At 46.1% G+C, this 18432-nt stretch overlaps 1 protein-coding gene across 1 annotated transcript in view; it reads left to right on the forward strand.

The window, feature by feature from the left end:
- The window catches only part of SH3TC1 (SH3 domain and tetratricopeptide repeats 1), a 409292-nt gene that overhangs the window by 71793 nt on the left and 319067 nt on the right, over positions 1–18432 (forward strand). The gene's annotated exons all lie outside the window — the stretch shown is intronic.

Consider the following 18432-nt stretch of genomic DNA (forward strand, 5'->3'; position numbering starts at 1 on the left):
CACAACGTAGGCTGCTATGCTGTGGACATTTACAGGGGAGCAATAGTTCAATCGGTTTTTGTGTGTGTGCGTTTTTGGTAGGTCATTCGCAGTAAACACGCATCCACTAACCTCTCCGTGCTTAACTCCCTCCCCACCCACCCACTTTGCAGCCAGGCTCTTATCTATGCATGCTTGCTCAGAAACAAGGTCCAGTTGCGCTTCTGGGCCCCGCCAACCCAAATTCGCGGGCAGACGGCTGCAGTTCCAGCAGCTTCCCTGGAAATCTGTTCACCGCACTTTCTGCTCGCGCCGCAGGTGAGTAGCTTGTTTCGCTTTCAGGTGACTGCAGACGGGGCTGCTGGCCGGCAAGCGGGTGGGCGAGAGGGACTAGGCCCCGGCCATGGGCTGGACTCGGGGGCTGGTCTAGGGGGCGGGCGGGGAAGGGGAGGCGGCCACGTACAGGAGCTCCGGCCCCGGGATCGGCTTCCTCCTGCGCCCCGGCGCCGGCAGGGCTCGCGGCCTCCTGCTTTCCGGGCTCTGCGCGGCTGCTGCTGGAGATCTGAATGGGATTCGGTTCCAAGCAGCAGGGAGCGCGGAGAGAGCGGGACTCCGGGGCGGATCATCGGCGGGGCTGCTGGTTTCGTGGGCGCGGCTCGCGGGCCGCTTCTCCCCTCGGCGATCCTGCGACGACGGTGGCGGAGCGCGATGTTTTGCGCGCGCCCAGCGGGGCAAGGTGTGCAGGATGGGTGCTGCCTGCGGGTCGAGAAGAAGCGGGCTCCGCCCGGCCTCGTGAAGCCCAACTTCTGGGCAGCGCGGAGCGGGCTTCAAGGGCGCGCCAGCCTCGCCTTCCCGGCCGGCTGCCCCGGGAGCCGCTGCTGCTCGCTCGCTCGCTCGGCTCCTCCCGGCTCACACGGGCGGCTCTCCCTCCTCCGGCCTTCTGCCCCCGTCCCCTTCGGGCCGGGACTCGCCGGCTGAGTCGCCTCCGGCTAGCGCGGCTCCGGGAGAGGAGGGGCCGGCGGGCGGGCGAAGAGCAGCCGCCCTCACTCCGGAGCCCCCTGGGCTGCTCGGTCGGGCGCTGCCGTCACACGCCCCAGCGCCCCGCCTGAAAGGCCAGGCCGGCACAAAAGGCGGCGCCGCGGAGGGAGCCGTCGGCGGCGCTGCTTCTCAAGGCCCGGCCGGGCGGCCTCCCTCGCCGGCCAAGCGAGCCGCGCTTTGGTGTCTTTGTGGCCTCGGGGGCGGCCGAGCAAGGCCTATTCCCTTTTAACCGGGCGGCGCCGGCGCCACGCAGCCCAGGCCAGGTTGGCTTCCTTTCCGGGCCCCGCCAGCTCCTGCCGCGCTCCGAATCAGAGCAGTCCAGGGGCGCGAGTCCTGTCTCGGAGCAGGTCTCCGTAGAAACAGCGTGGCTATTAAAGGTGGGGCGGGCAAGCGAGGCCTGCATTCCCACTTAGTGTTCCCGTGCCCCTGGGGTGGATTGTTTTATCAATTACTTAATAAATAATTCCAGTTACAGATAGGTAGCCGTGTTGGTCTGCCATAGTCAAAATAAAAAAATTCCTTCCAGTAGCACCTTAAAGACCAACTAAGTTAGTTCTTGGTATGAGCTTTCGTGTGCATGCACACTTGTATCTGAAGTGTACACAGTGTGTCTGAAGAAGTGTGCATGCACACGAAAGCTCATACCAAGAACTAACTTAGTTGGTCTTTAAGGTGCTACTGGAAGGAATTTTTTTATTTTAATAAATAATAATGATAATAGGAGGTGGGTGGCAGGCTGACGGCTGCCTCCAGCTTGCAGTCCAGGGCAACGGAAGGGTCCTGCTCAGGAAGCAGTTTTCCTCCTTCATAGCAACTTCTTTAGAGGCTCGGGATGGGAGAAGTGTGATCTGCAGTGGATCGGGAAGGATTTCTGGCCCTCATTGTTTTAAGCAGCAGAGATAATAAAGCAACCAACCCCCGACTTCCCTAAACTAGGCTGCTTAAAATGATGCAAACTTGGGGTGACTGAGAATAGATTTTGGGGGTGAAGCACTGCAGGTTCCCTTGAGTCTGATACTGAAAACAAACCTCTTTGCTTAGTAACTGCTCAGAGGCACCTTGTTCTTTCATGCTAACCCTGTTCTTTCATTCTAAGGAGCTTCTAAGGCCAGGGGCCCGTCTAGTCCAGCACCCGGTTCTCAAAGCAGCCCACCTACCCGGTGACACTTAGGGGAAATGCGCAAGCAGGACCGCAGCACAAAAGCGCCCTCCCCTTGGGCAGCTGGTATTCAGAAGCATCGCTGCTTCCACCCCTGAAGCAGAGCAGAGCCATCATGGCAAGCAGAAGGAGGTGGCAAGTTCCATAGTTCAACTACGTCCTGTGTTCTTTTATCTTGCTCAGTCTTCCAACATTCACCTTCACTGGGTGCCCAGGAGTTCTTAGTGTTATAGGAGGGGGGGGGACTTTTCTCTATCCACTTTCCCCATGCCTTGCATTATTTTATAAACTATTATCACCCCGCCTTTTCTCTAAACTATAAAGTCTCAAACGCTGCAAGCTTCCTTAAGGGCAGCAGAGAGCAGAGGGGTTACTCCACCCCCTTTATCATTTTCATTGTCCCTTTCATAACTTTTGCTTCCTCTACAGTATCATTTTTGAGACGAGGGGACCAGAACAGTTTTCTAAATGGTATTGCACCAAAGATTTGTATAATGACATGAGGCTATTGGCAGCTTTATTTTCAGTTCCTTTCCTAATGAGTCCTTGCATGTAATTTGCCTTTTGATGAGCTATCTTTTATGACTCCCAAGGTCTCATTTCTGGTCTATCAGTCTACCAGTTCAGGACCCTATGAATGATGTGCAGTTAGACTTTTTTTGCCTGGATATGCACCTGGTAGATCTTGGGGTTGTAGTAAAACACAGAACCCCTTAAAGCTTGAAGCAAGACCTCCTCTGCTGAAACTGTGGTTGGCAGTAGAGTTGAGACAGTGGAGGAGACAAAGGGGAGCATTTATTTGCCCAGTATGTGTTGGATGGTGGAATTCACTGCCACAAGATGTGGTGATGGCTGCTAAAATTGGCAGTGGTTAGGGAGGAGGGGAGGGGACTCTCCACAACTTCTAACCATGACTGCTAAACAGAACAATCAGCTGGATGCATAGAGGCAGTAAAAGAGGGTAGGAGAGCAATGCCTTTATACTCCTGCTTGCGTTTGCATTTTCCAAAAGCGTATGACCGGCTGCCGCTGGAAGTAGGATATTGGGCTAATCGTACACTGGACCAAGGGGACGCGGGTGGCGCTGTGGGTAAAAGCCTCAGCGCCTAGGGCTTGCCGATTGAAAGGTCGGCGGTTCGAATCCCCGCGGCGGGGTGCGCTCCCGTTGTTCGGTTCCAGCGCCTGCCAACCTAGCAGTTCGAAAGCACCCTCGGGTGCAAGTAGATAAATAGGGACCGCTTACTAGCGGGAAGGTAAACGGCGTTTCCGTGTGCTGCGCTGGCTCGCCAGATGCAGCTTTGTCACGCTGGCCACGTGACCCGGAAGTGTCTCCGGACAGCGCTGGCCCCCGGCCTCTTGAGTGAGATGGGCGCACAACCCCAGAGTCTGTCAAGACTGGCCCGTACGGGCAGGGGTACCTTTACCTTTACCTTTTACACTGGACCAAGGCTTTTTTATTATGTCCATATATGGACTTCCTCCCCTCTCCCCATAGCACCCCACTTCCAAGTGCTAGCACTTTGAGGGAGCCAGTGAAGCAGCAGCCAATCAGAGATGTTTGTGTTGCAAGTGGCGGGTGCGTTTGTGCGTTTGAAACGCTTGGATCACTTACAGCTGCACCCAGAGCTGGAAGTCAGGCTGCAGACAGCAGACTCCGTTTTGCGCAAAAAAAGAGGAGCATGTGTGGAGAGATCTGAAGATGAAGGCCACCCAGCTGTGCATTTTAAAATAAAATATCTGAACTCCTGGCTTTTGATCAGCTGTGCTCCTTTTCAGGGAAATTATTCTTTGGAAAATGATTTTTGAAATCCATCTTTCAGTGTGACATTTCCCTCTTTCAGAAAGGCAAGAATTACTCTCCTCCCTGGAAGCACTCTGGAAGCACTGTGTTGCTACATAGCCGATTGAAAGCAAGCTGCAATAATGTCTTTTTAGCAGCTGACTCTGACCTAGAGTTAGGGCTGTACCACTTCAGACTGAATGTGGCAGTTCATATTATGGATTACTCCACACACAAAACTTCCCCTGCATACAGAAAACTTAGTGCTGGGAGCTCAGCAGAATTCTAGTCTGCGCTTCCTCTTGATATCCTAGCTTTCTATGTGCAACAAGTTATTGTAGTAGTAAAAAATATTATTACCAATAATAAAAGTAATGGCATTATTGTTATTAGGAGCAATGGATCACATATGCCCCTACCTTCAGTCTGAGCGGTACAGCATCAGCCTGGGTCTACAACGGACTTGAGTGGGGCTCAAACTGCACTTTCCATTTAGTCTGTTAAGTCTATCCCTGGCTTAAAAAACAGAACAAACCCCACACACTCCTGAAAGAGAAGCTTCTGGTGCTGCAGGGCAGGGGCTGTTCCTGCCATTGGTTCCTCTGAAACTCACCTTCCCCAAGAGGTGCTTCTCTTTCCAGTAAACACAATATGAAGGCTTTGCATCTTTTCTCCCACAGGTAGGGGAACAGCTTGGGGGAAACCATTACAGGGAAATTCACTAGTGGGGAAAAGTCTTAAAGGACCTATAGGCTCATCTTCTGCAGCTAACCACGGCCTCTGAAGCTGCTTTTCTATCTATCATCTACCATCTATTTATTTATTTATTTATTTATTTAAAAAGTCTGACAAAGGAGACAGATCAGTGTCATTCAAGGGTGCTTCCTGCTTCCAGGTAGGAGTTTATTGTGGAAATGGTGCTGTTTATGTACGTATATAAGATTCTTTTGCAGAGGCTGAATATGCTGTCACAATCAAAACGACAGCCCCTGCTTTTTGCAAGTTAATCTGTATTTCCCTGTACCATGTGAAATCTAAGGAATCTGTAGACACTCACGGTATGGAAGCTCCAGCTCATTAACATTTTTGGGGGGGGATGGGTGGGTGCGGTGATGTTGCAACAGGTCATATGTCCATCTCCTCATGCCAGCACAATCTAGTCACATAGTTCCCATTGACCCAGATTATTTCTGCTGAAGACCCGTTCAAATTTCAAGAAGCTGGTTAGGAGCAGCAGCCGTCTCAAAATCACCACCTTGGAGACTAATCACTAATTTGGGGGGTCTTTTGGCCAGGTGTGTGTGTGTGTTGATAAAGGTCAATCAATATTCTGATATATGGTCACATACAGAGGTTTTGCACAAGATACCAGTATTAAAAAGAAATGGAAGTGCCTGCTCTCCACATGAGCACAAACTTCTCTTTTGCCCATTGTGAAGCGTAAGAATAGTGTGAACATTCACTCTTTGGCACATCTGCATTTTTTTAAAAAAAGTGTGCATACAGGTTGAAACATACCCAGAGCAGTGGGGGGTGGGGTTGAGGGGAGGTACAACCCCACCCCCCTCTGCATATATTTCCTGAAGCTCCACCCACCAATTTGATTGGCAAGCCATGGAATAGCAGCGAATGAATGAAAATATCCATGACCGGAAAATGGGAAGGTGTGGAAATGAGCCTGCCAAACGAAGATACAGTATGTAAACACTGGATGTGAAGGACCCATCTGCACTGGAACCACCCGGAATCTATGAAATAGGTTAAAGGAATCTTGTTTTCATAGCTGAAGCTAGTCAAATTTTGATGTGGATGTTAGAGAGTCATACTTGATTATTATTATTTTTGCCTCATGCTTGTACCCCTTCCTGGGGTTCATCTCCACTGTTTCATTTGAAGTATCTCTTTTTGCACATTTCTCAGGCTCCCTGTCTTTTATTTGCCCTTGGACGGCCATCTGCTCTACCCTTGAAACTTAGGCCAAGCGCTCATGGGAACAGCAAACTTTTTACAAAAGGCAAAGCCCCATAAACACTTAAGGTGTTATTTACTATTATTAATAAAAGGTAAAGGGACCCCTGACCATTAGGTCCAGTCGTGACCGACTCTGGGGTTGTGGCGCTCATCTCGCTTTATTGGCCGAGGGAGCAGGAGTACAGCTTCCAGGTCATGTGGCCAGCATGACTAAGGTTCTGGCAAACCAGAGCAGCGCACGGAAACGCCATTTACCTTCCCGCCAGAGCAGTACCTATTTATCTACTGGCACTTTTGTGCTTTCAAACTGCTAGGTTGGCAGGAACAGGGACAGAGCAACAGGAGCTCACCCCGTCATGGGGATTCGAACCGCCAACCTTCTGATTGGCAAGTCCTAGGCTCTGTGGTTTAACCCACAGCGCCACCCGGTCCCTCACTAATATAAATATTAATACTAACAAAATAATTAATAAACAGAATAGAATCAGAATTGTGGAGTTGGGAGGGACCCTGAGGGTCATCTAGTCCAACCCCCTGCAATGCAGGAATCTCAGATAAAGCATCCATGACAGACGGCCATCCAATCTCTGCTTAAACTCCTCCAATGAAGGAGAATCCACAGCCTCCCAAGGAAGTCCATTCCACTGTGGAACAGCTGCTGTCAGAAAGTTCTTTCTGATGTTTAATTAGAATCTCCTTTCTTGTAACTTGAATCCATTGGTTCAGATCTTCCCTTCTAGAGCAGGAGAAAAGAAGCTTGCTCCATCTTCCATGTGGCAGCCCTTTGGCTATTTGAAGATGGCTATCATATCATGTAAGGGACGCGGTAAGCGCTGTGGTTCGAAAGCACCTCAAAGTGCAAGTAGATAAATAGGTACCGCTCTGGTGGGAAGGTAAACGGCGTTTCCGTGCACTGCTCTGGTTCACCAGAAGCAGCTTAGTCATGCTGGCCACATGACCCGGAAGCTGTACGCCGGCTCCCTCGGCCAATAAAGCGAGATGAGCACTGCAACCCCAGAGTCGGCCACGACTGGACCTAATGGTCAGGGGTCCCTTTACCTTTATCATATCATGTATCATTTGAAGATGGCTCCTCTTTTCCAGGCTAAACCTGCTCAACTCCCTCAACCATTCCTCATAAGGCTTGGTTTCCAGACCCTTGATCACCTTGGTTGCCCTCCTCTGCACACCTTCCAGCATGTCAGTATCCTTCTTAAATTGTGTCCAGAACTGGACACAGTACTCCAGGTGTGGTCTGACTAAAGCAGAAAAGGTTGGTACTATTACTTCCTTTAATCTGGACATTATACTTGATGCAGTCTAGAAGAGGGGGTTTTTTTTGCTGCTGCATCACACTATATAACATAGTACAGAGCTTTGGGGGTCATTTTGGTGGGTATGAATTCAAATAGTAGCAAATGCAACCACAACACCCACAGGATGAGGATAAACCTCTTCAGCTCACCGTTGTGCTGCCTGGTCTCTGCCTCTGTTCTGGTGCCATTTCAGCTCCATCTGCTGTACAGCTTGAGTATATTACCTTTGTCTTAAACACTTTTCAAAGTAATGGAGAGAGAGAATAGCTTTCAGTGCCATTTCTGAACCTGGTTCAGAAGTCCTAAAGCAGAAGGGGTTTTTGGTGGGGGGGGGGAATAGTGTTCATGGCAGTTCCCAGATCCAGATTGTTTTACAGCTCTATAAATCAGGCTGAAAATGCAACCAGAAGCACCGCTGGCTTGTTGCTTCTTTTAGCACATCCGTTTCTTGTAAAATTCAGATTAGAGGAACCAGCCCTGGCAGAATTGCTTCCCTCTGAACCCAAGGGGGCCATAAATCAAAGAAAAGGAAGTCACCAGGCAACTGAGACCCCTGGCTTAATTTCTTTAATTATCTTTAATGAACTCAAGAAAATGTGTGATGCCTTTGGCCTTGGCCTGTCTCACCAACAACTTGTTAAAGGGTTCGAATGGAAGGGGATTTCTGGAGTATATCTTTAATAATAGGATCAGGATGATAGCCCTGTTCCAAGTCCAGCCCTTCTCCCTACTAATTAATGTACGTCCCAATTAAATCCCAAAAGTTTAGTAGGTCGTGGCTTATAGGTGAGGTTGGTCTCTCTTCCCATCTGCTGCCCTTAAGAGTGCCACAAATCTGCTTCCTTAGCTGGCTCCCTCACATTGTATCTGTGATTAACTGCAGTTGGACTTGGATCCTATAACCTGATCATGGAAGTCATAGCAAAAAGATGGTTAAAATAAAGGGAATATCTGCTAGGGGAATCATGCATGAGTAAATCATGCATGGTTTGGGGAAAGTGACAGAAATAAGTTATTCTTTTCTCATAATGGTAGGATTCAGGGTCACACACTGAAATGTGATTGGCAGTAGATTCATAGAATCATAGAATCATAGAGTTGGAAGAGACCACAAGGGCCATCGAGTCCAACCCCCTGCCAAGCAGGAAACACCATCAGAGCACTCCTGACATATGGTTGTCAAGCCTCTGCTTAAAGACCTCCAAAGTAGGAGACTCCACCACACTCCTTGGCAGCAAATTCCACTGTCAAACAGCTCTTACTGTCAGGAAGTTCTTCCTAATGTTTAGGTGGAATCTTCTTTCCTGTAGTTTGGATCCATTGCTCCGTGTCCGCTTCTCCGGAGCAGCAGAAAACAACCTTTCTCCCTCCTCTATGTGACATCCTTTTATATATTTGAACATGGCTATCATATCACCCCTTAACCTCCTCTTCTCCAAGCTAAACATGCCCAGCTCCCTTAGCCGTTCCTCATAAGGCATCGTTTCCAGGCCTTTGACCATTTTGGTTGCCCTCCTCTGGACACGTTCCAGTTTGTCAGTGTCCTTCTTGAATTGTGGTGCCCAGAACTGGACACAGTACTCCAGGTGTGGTCTGACCAGAGCAGAATACAGTGGCACTATTACTTCCCTTGATCTAGATGCTATACTCCTATTGATGCAGCCCAGAATTGCATTGGCTTTTTTAGCTGCCGCGTCACACTGTTGGCTCATGTCAAGTTTGTGGTCAACCAAGACTCCTAGATCCTTTTCACATGTACTGCTCTCAAGCCAGGTGTCACCCATCTTGTATTTGTGCCTCTCATTTTTTTTGCCCAAGTGCAATACTTTACATTTCTCCCTGTTAAAATTCATCTTGTTTATTTTTGCCCAGTTCTCTAATCTGTCAAGGTCGTTTTGAAGTGTGATCCTGTCCTCTGGGGTGTTAGCCACCCCTCCCAGTTTGGTGTCATCTGCAAATTTGATCAGGATGCCCTTGAGTCCATCATCCAAGTCGTTGATAAAGATGTTGAATAAGACCGGGCCCAAGACAGAACCCTGTGGCACCCCACTAGTCACTCTTCTCCAGGATGAAGAGGAACCATTGATGAGCACCCTTTGGGTTCGGTCAGTCAGCCAGTTACAAATCCACTGAGTGGTAGCATTCAGGGCAGACAGGGCATAAATGGTTTATGGCAGACATGTCCAAAGTCCATTTTGGGGCATCTTATTTCCTGGGGTAAAATTCTAAAAAAAGCTCAACAACTCTAACCCTAAAAAAAGCTCAACAACTTCAATCCTAAAAAAAGGTCAACAATGGTTGGCCCCCCACAGCCCTTCACTTCATCAAATCTGGCCCTCTTTGAAAAAAGTTTGGACACCACTGGTATGAGAATTGCTGTGACAAGGTGTGCTGATGGTGACCACTAGCTTTGATTGCTTTAAAAGGAGAATAGACACATTCATGGAATATCAATTGCTATTTGAGCCATGAGAGCTAAATGGAACCTCCATGTTCAGAGACAGTAGAGCTCTAAATACCAGTTGCTTGTGCGCAAACAGTGGGGTGGGAAGGGAGTTTTTGTTTGCCAGGAGCCCCTGACTGGCACTGCCAGAAACAGAATCCTATCTTAGATAGACCTTTAATCTAATCCGCCATGGTTCTTTATTCCTGGTGTCACTGCATGGAATGCATGTCTTCCCCATCAAGGTTCCCTCCTGCATTCGGTTTACAATCTTCAAGGGAGAAAGAAGATTCCGACTAAACATTAGGAATAACTTTCTGACTGTAACAGCTGTCTGACAGCGGAATGGATTTCCTTGGAGGTTTTTAAGCAGAGGTTGGATGGTCACCTGTCAGGCATGCTTTAATTGTGATTCCTGCATCTCAAGGGGTTGGACTAGATGACCCTCAGGGTCCCTTCCAGCTCTACAATTCTATGAGTCTGTGCAGCCGAAAAGTGTTGACATTAATAGATGAGAGTTGTGGTAACCACAAAGTCTGTTAAAGTACAAAAGCCTTTAGAAAATAAACTGAGGGGTAGAATCCTCTCCAAAAACAATTTCATTTCATTTCATTTCACTTTTAATTTCTATACACAAGGTCGTTTACAAGCTGAACAAACAACAAAATAGACAGCAAAGATCACATACCTAATAACTAAAAACATTTGCTGGGAGTTAAGAGTCCAGCAACACCTGGAGAGCCACACATGTTCCCCATCCCTGACTTACTAAAGGTAAAGGGACCCCTGACCATTAGGTCCAGTCGTGACCAACTCTTGGGTTGCGGCGCTCATCTCGCTTTTTTGGCCGAGGGAGCCGGCATACAGCTTCCAGGTCGTGTGGCCAGCATGACTAAGCCGCTTCTGGAGAACAAGAGCAGCGCATGGAAACGCCGTTTACCTTCCCGCCGGAGTGGTACCTATTTATCTACTTGCCCTTTTGACGTGCTTTCGAACTGCTAGATTGGCAGGAGCAGGGACCGAGCAACAGGAGGGGAGCTGTTGAAAATTTCAAATATCTGGACATTTTGTCCATTTTCTGAAATTCCCTCCAGATGCTAATTCCGTCATTGGAATCCCAGACCTGTCCGGGAAAATCCGGACGTATGGCAACCCTAGCATACCCCTTAGGCAGGGTGAAGCAGCTGCCTCGGGCGGCAGAGGTGCAAGAGGCAGTGACCCACCCGCTCCTCTGCTTCCACCGCAGCCAGAAGGCCCCTGTCTCATTGAGTTCAATGAGAGAGAGGCAATCCTGTGTGCAGCATTGCTGTTCGTCTTCCCTGAAGACAAGTGTGGCAAGACCTTGCAGTGTGCCCCCTCTAAGCCTGCAGGATGCCCCCAGAACAGATGCCTTGCAGTGGGCTTTCCTACATGGCAAGGAGAGCTGCTGCATTGTTCATGAGACCCAGATTCGACTGTCCATTGGGCACAAGAAATTAGCCCTGTGGCTTTTTGAATCCAGGCCATCCTGCTTGTCTGCTCTTGAGTTTCATTCATGTCGGGAAGCCAGTGAAAAAAAGTCTGCTCCCTTCCATAGTAGCTAGTCAGCATGTGTCAGGATTAGGCTTCAGATGTGTACAAAGGTGTAATATTTGTGCTCTTCATCACCCTCAGGGCAATTTACAGTATGGTTATCCACTCCTTCCTAAGTGATCTTGAGAGAGAGAGAGAGAGAGAGAACACCATACTAACCCCAAACCAACAAGCTTCCTCCAAAAACAAAGGATTCCCTTTTACCTCCGCCTCCCGCCACCAACTACCCTCTGAACACATGACTTGAACAGGGAGTGCATAATTTATAGATGAAGCCTTCATTATGTAGCAATCTTTCCAACAAATGTAGCAGTATTACATATTTTCATACATTAATCCCAGACCCATCAACATAATCCATAAATAGCTTCCATATGTTTTTGAATAAATCTCCCCTGTTCTGTGTTTTATAAATCACACTCCCAGGAGGTGTAATTTGAGTAAAGCTAGTTATCCATTCTGCCTCTGCCGAGGGAGCCCAGTCTTTCCAGAGTCTAGGAATAATTCCCTTTTCCACCATTAATCTGATCCACATCTTGGTTGCCTTCCTTGAAGAGAAGGTTCTTCTTATCAGAAGGTGTTCCCAGTAACAGATGGGCTTGGAATGGTCATGAAGACAGCATTTAGAGTGGTCATCTTTTTCTTGACACCTTTCCATGCTATGCACATTTGAGCACACATATCAGAATCATAAACATCACCACCCTGAGTAGTTGCAAATTAACCAGCACACACACACACACACACACACACACACACACACACACCCCTGCCTCCGCCAAGAGAAAAGGGCAGCTTCCAGGCTCCGTGCATTCATTCCCCATAGCATCCAATGTAGGCTGTGTAAAATATTAAAACATGTATTTTTCAATTCATGCCTTTCTTTACTGCATTATAAAGAGGAAACCAGATCTTTCTCACTGGCATTTCGTGCAATTTCCCCCAGTTCTCAATTCCCCTGTGGCTGTTAAGTGTACTAAGGCACCACTATTAACATTTATAAGAAATGTATTTAAGTCATGAGTGAAGGTTGAATTTGACCACCCCTTCCCCCCGTAATATGAGGAGAAAACAGTAAAATCATAAAGCATATTGGAATATTGAAAACGCAGGCACAAAATACATGCAGTGCAAGAGATCCATGATTGAATCTTCCAATTTTTCCGTTTTCAGTTAATAATAGGATTCAGAAATGGAGCAGAGCAGCAGTGGTGGGAGGAGATGGGACTATCGCTTTCCCGCATGCTGGTTACTTGCTGTAGCCCAGGCTTCCTCAACCTCGGCCCTCCAGATCTTTTTGGCCTACAACTCCCATGACCCCTAGCTAGCAGGACCAGTGGTCAGGGAAGATGGGAATTGTTGTCTCAAAACATCTGGAGGGCCAAGGTTGAGGAAGCCTGCTGTTTGACCCAGTAGGGGTCAACTGGAAATTAAGAGCATTGGAGTGGGGCAATTTAGATCAGGGAAATCGCATGAGAGAAAGGGTTACACTCATCTTCACCCAGTATCACTAGCTTGACCTCATTTGGGGAGGGTGTGGATCAAGGCTTATTTTCATTAAACTTGGAAACATTGGAAGATCCAGTCATGCACCTCCTTCATTTTGCACAGTTTGGTCCACTTGCCTGTTGCCTCCCCTTCCCAAAAAGAAAGAAAGATGCTTCTCATATGAGCTATCAGGATGAAAAGCAGCCCAGAGCTCAGGTTGCAACTGGGTGTGGCTTATCAGGCTCTCTTAAGCCTCTGCTCTCCCCCTGCCCCTCAGTCTGTCTTTGTGCTGCCACGGCGCCCTGCAACTGAATAACTCCAAAAGGAGATTTTCTAGCCTGTATCTTTGCTAACTCAAAAATTGTGTTATCCTTTCATAAGGAAACATTGTACTTTACCTTAAGTTGTTTGGAACCTTTTTCATTTTTGTTTTACTGCCAACAGATGTTGACTTGTTTGCTCTAACTTATGGAGACTCTGCGAGTAAAACACTCACTTATTTGCAAAGCTAAGTGTCTGTGATTTATTCTAGCCTAAGCATGGGGAACATTTGTTTAGAGGTGGGTGAGGGCAGATGCATATCTAACTAGTTTTAATGTGATGGAAGCAATCACAATTGTGCTATAACTCTGCTACTGGACAGTTGGAATCTTTCTCCCAACAGTAAGTTTCTTGCTGCTTGCACCAGTGAAAGACACTGCTAAATCACTGATTCCCCCCCCTTCTATCTTGTAGCACATGCAGGGCATTCCCCATAGCAAGAGGTTTTGAGAACAAGAGACAATTCTGTTTGATATTGCAGATTGCACATTAAGTACTTTGTTAAATACACATTAAGATCTTGATCCCAGTCTACATCTGTATTAGAACCATTTTTATATTTGGAAATATTTTTAAATGTGTATATATACAGAACGCTTTTTGATTGTCCTTACACTTTTCCTGTTTTATGGTAACTGTTCTGTTTGTTTTATAATTGTATATGTTATTGTTGTGACCCGTCCTGGGTCTTTATGGTAAATATAATAAATACTACAGATGCATATTGCTGCTTCTTTTCCTGAAGTAACTTTGTTTTAATGGCCGTTCCATTTTTACCCATCTTGCTTCAGCTAACATAACAATATCACCTACCAATGCTGTTTTTGTTTGTTTGTTCTTGCTTCATACTCTGCATATGTTGCAAACGCAATGGGAAGGTGTCAAAGAGGTAGATGAACGCACGCCATTTAGAACTGTGCGCAATCCATACATGGTGACCTCATGTTAATTTTCTTGGATTAGGAGGCATTTCAACTTAAGAAGTCTGTCTGACTAAAATAGCTTTCACCTTCCAGGGGCTTTGAAGTGGGTTTCACACATGACCTAATGCACACACGGATCTAACCTAAGACAGAAGGGTCTGACAACCTGTTTTAACATACCAGTTCCAATTAAAGTCTAACATGTATTAAACCCAGGCATTTAGCCTCTCCCCGCAACAAAATTATAACAATATATACTGTAAATCTGAAGCCACAGCTGCATTTTCTGGCTTATTAGATGCATATTGGAAATGCATGACTTCTTCTGATATGCCAAGTGCAGCTGTCACTGATGCACACAGAATTCTCCCAGAGTCAGTGAATATTTGTGTTTCTGTATGTGTGTGCATTCAATGGAGTGGGATTGTGTCTCCCCATCTGCCTGCTGCTGATCACCAGATCATCCATCTGCAGAAGAAGTCTACCTTTTTGTAGCCTATTTATGTTGAGTGTCCTCGTCTCTTTTCGAGGCAAATACTTCTATTACTGCACCACAAGCTCCAAAGATGTTCTAGCTTTGCTTTGGACTGTTTTTACATTACTTCATCTAGTTCTGAATTAGTATAATCATCTACTTTGAGGGATGACAAACCCAAATCTGTTCACTCTCTCTTCCTCCTCCCCTTCCTGCTGTTCTCACTTGTGTTGCCAGCAATAGACAACACCCTCAGTTTTCCCTTTCAGTGAATTCACACTCGATTTTGCATTTAAAAAGCCACTTCACCAGAAGTTTTATCATTTATGTACAATACTCAGGAGTTGCTTTTGAGAGATATGCAGACATGTATACTGCGCACCCGCCACTCTGTCTGCCTTCAGTGTATTGACAGGAAAACCCCCCACTGATATGCATTCCAAGGAAAGATTATCTGTCCCTCCAGGCACATTTTGTACTTCATGAAATAATGGAGCTGGATGCGTACCACAATATGCATCTGAACAAAACTAGGAGGAGAAATTCACTAAGCACAGATGGAAGAGAGAGAAGCAGAACGCACGACACAGAATACATCTGAGAAGGAGGTGTGGGGAACTTCTCTGACCCTAATATTCCATTAAGATCATGATTGACAAGAAGGCAATTACATACGGTGCTGAATGTATTAAAGGAGTCTTGGCTGTGTTGGAGAAACTGTCTCCTCTCCTGGTATCTCCTATTACAAACTGGTCGTCGCTCTCTAAGATCTTTTCCTAATTCTGCAGCCTGAGCGCCTTTAACCGCCACTGTCAAGGGAATAAACCTAGGGCCTTTCGCAGGGAAAGTATGTGCTTAGTCACTGGTCTTCTCTGGAAGAAATTTGCCAACAAAGTTTGAATGAAGTTTTCAGCCACGTTGAAAAGGTGGGCCAGCCTCAAAAGTGCTTATTAGTTGACAATGTTGCATGCAAAGAAAACAAAAGTTGCAAGATTCACGTTCATTGCCAATAAGCGAGGCGGATTGCACTGAGCTTCGATGAAATCTCTGAAAGAAGTTTGCAGACTGAGCTTTTGTAAACTGAAATAATTTGCAGATTTGTACAACCTATGTGTTGGCTTGCCATATCCCAATTTCTCAAATCTGGGTGACATAATTTGCCTAGCCCTGCAAATTGTTTCCTAATTATGCTAAAAGGCACACTCATTCTTAAACTGTCTTTGGCTTGATTTGCGTCTGGTCCTGGCAACTAGCTCAAAAAGTTGCAGGTAGGAGGATTGGGGGAACATTTATTCCCCTGACCATTTATTCAAGTCAGAAGTTGTGCATGTTTTCAAACAACAGCAAAGTTTGCCGGTGAGTGATCTCAGGGGCTGCTGCCTCCTGGTGCCTCTTATTCTGTGGCAGCAACGGCTTTGCACCTGCTCAATTGATGTACAAGTAGAAGCTCCGGGTTGTGGGGAGGCTCCTTATTCGCCAGAAATAAAAAGAAGAACCCTCAGTAACAAATGATACCTGTGAAATGCTGATAAACCAGAGAGGGTCCTCACTCAAGAGAATGTACATCAAACAGTGAGATTTAGCAAAACTGAATCAAATCATATGCTTTATTAATTTGAGAAAGGCAAAGCAAGCATAATTGGGTTTGAGGAAGAATAGGTCAAAACAGAACTTAAACTTAGTTGAATAACACTCTAGATCTAGTAAGCCTTTCCTCCTTTTATAATCAGCACCGGGTCTTTTAAACTTTATTTTAGGTGTGAATGCCTGCCTGTCACTAATTACTAACGTCGTTAATATGAATGTAGGGAATGTAATTATGCAGATATTTATTGACATTAGTATTTGATGCAGGTCATAACAGTTTAAATACAATACACTTTTAAGGATGAATCCAAGTGGGAATATTGTAAACAGCTAAGAAGTGGGCTGCAGAAGTCTTTAACTTCTGCCACTTTTCTACTTCAAGCAGCCCCCTCCCAGTATCGCAGCAAGGAAATAGGTCCAGGGGCTTTTCTTACAATTTTTACATGCAAAGTGCAGTTGAACCTCCAAAGGTGAAAAAAACAAAGCAAAACAAAGACAACTACATGCTCTCTGGGTTAGAGAATCCTCAGCTGGCTTGCATAGGCCATAGAGGAACCTTCATTCTGCCCTTTGTTTTCCTAAGCATGGAAATTCAGTCATATATATATACTGTTTATAGTTTGGTGCCTTCTCTTTTTCTCACCCATAATACCTTTAGGGGGCATTTTAAAAACTCTCTCTGTTGTTCAAAAACTGTTGCTCTCTGTTCAAAAACTGTTGAGCAACAACAAATTATATTAATTTTATGCAAACATTTCTGCAGCCAATTTTGAAACATAAAAGGTTTGTTCTGTCTGGTACACTGTACTTGAGGGTAAAATAAACTCAGAGTCTGTCCAGCTTCTGGGTTCACTCTTGTCGGCCCCCCACCAATCCCTGGGTGGAAATGACAGCTGTCCGCCCAGGATTTCAGCAGTACCTGTGAATAGGCAGCAGAGTTACTTGCTCATCCCAAAGACAGTAAGTCATGCCTTTTTTAAACTGGGGTGTTATTTTGTGTGTAAGACATGATACTTTTGAGTTCTTAAATATTTTAAAAGCAGAACATGTCTGCATGCAAGTAATTAGAGCACATGGCTTCTGGATACAAGTGAGTACTGGATCTGGGCTGGGAAGAGATTTGCAGGGGCAGTTTTAGTAGATGGGTTTTAGCTGCAGCCTTGTTTTATATGGAGGACATTTGGCTAGAATCCACCTCTCTAACCTGCAATGTGGACCAGGGCAAGGCTGGATTAACCGTTAAGCAAAATAAGCATGTGCTTAGGGCATAAAGGGAAGCGGGGGCACCACAGAAATTTTCCATTGCTGGATTTTTAACATTAATGGTCACAAATTGCTCAGCGGTCATTTTCTCAGTTGAAGTATATTAAAAATCCCAACAGAACAACTATGCAACAAGGCCGGCTGGATACCTTATAGAAGTATAGAAGGAGATAAGATTAGTTTTGGGGATCTGATCAAAGACTTTGATTAGAAACAGGAGGAAAAAATTCAAATATAAAGTGGAAGTATGCAAAAATAAACATTACTTTCCATCTTTATGTAGGTTTTTGCTTCAGTTTGAAAAATAAAATTTTATTTTACAGTTTATTATTGTTTATGTTTCGAATTGGATGTATGTGGGAGCACCAAAATCTTTTAAGTTCTTAGGGCCTCTAAATGTATTAATCCAGCTCTGACTGTGGGGCTACTTTTCAGGTTTGTTATAACCACATTATTTCAGCCGCAGCCACCACCAACAGTACTGTGTCAGCCATAGCTGTGATTTCTCACTGGGGAGGTAAAAGCAAGCCTCATTCTCACCAACAGATAAGGCAGAATGCTGCATGTACATTTTGCTTCTTCATAGATACTGGTTTAAAAAAAGAAAAGCAAGAAAGATGACAATCCAGGTCAGGGAATGGCCCAAAGGTATGCCTGGTTGCATGTCTGGGAAAACCCAACTTACGATATGGATACAAAACTATGCATTGAAATACTTCATATTCTTTATAATTCTCTGCTCAGAGTGGCTGCTCTCCGTGTCAGGGGCACAGTGCAGGTCCTTGCCAAGGGTGCAGGGGAGCCTGCGCACTCCTCTGAGAATGACATGGCACAGGTCCTTGCCTCCCCCCCTTCTTGCCCAGCTGTTGCCACCGTGTCTGTGCTCCATAAGTAGCAAACGGACTGTAAGCCTTAATACCAGGTGGCTTTCCTTTCCCTCTGTCAAATATCTTCAGAATGCACCGCTAATTTGATTTGGCTAAAATAAATCCACACACAATTAGTCACACAGAGAATCAAAAGTATTAAAAAGTTGTTTCATGTACTTCGGGGAAATGTTAGAGTGTGTGTGTGTGTGCTTTGGCAAGGGATAAAATTTAATATCAGATGTTGTTTG

The sequence above is a fragment of the Podarcis vaucheri genome, assembly GCF_965113315.1.
Source record: "Podarcis vaucheri genome assembly, chromosome: 9".
In the NCBI taxonomy this organism is placed as follows: Eukaryota; Metazoa; Chordata; class Lepidosauria; order Squamata; family Lacertidae; genus Podarcis; species Podarcis vaucheri.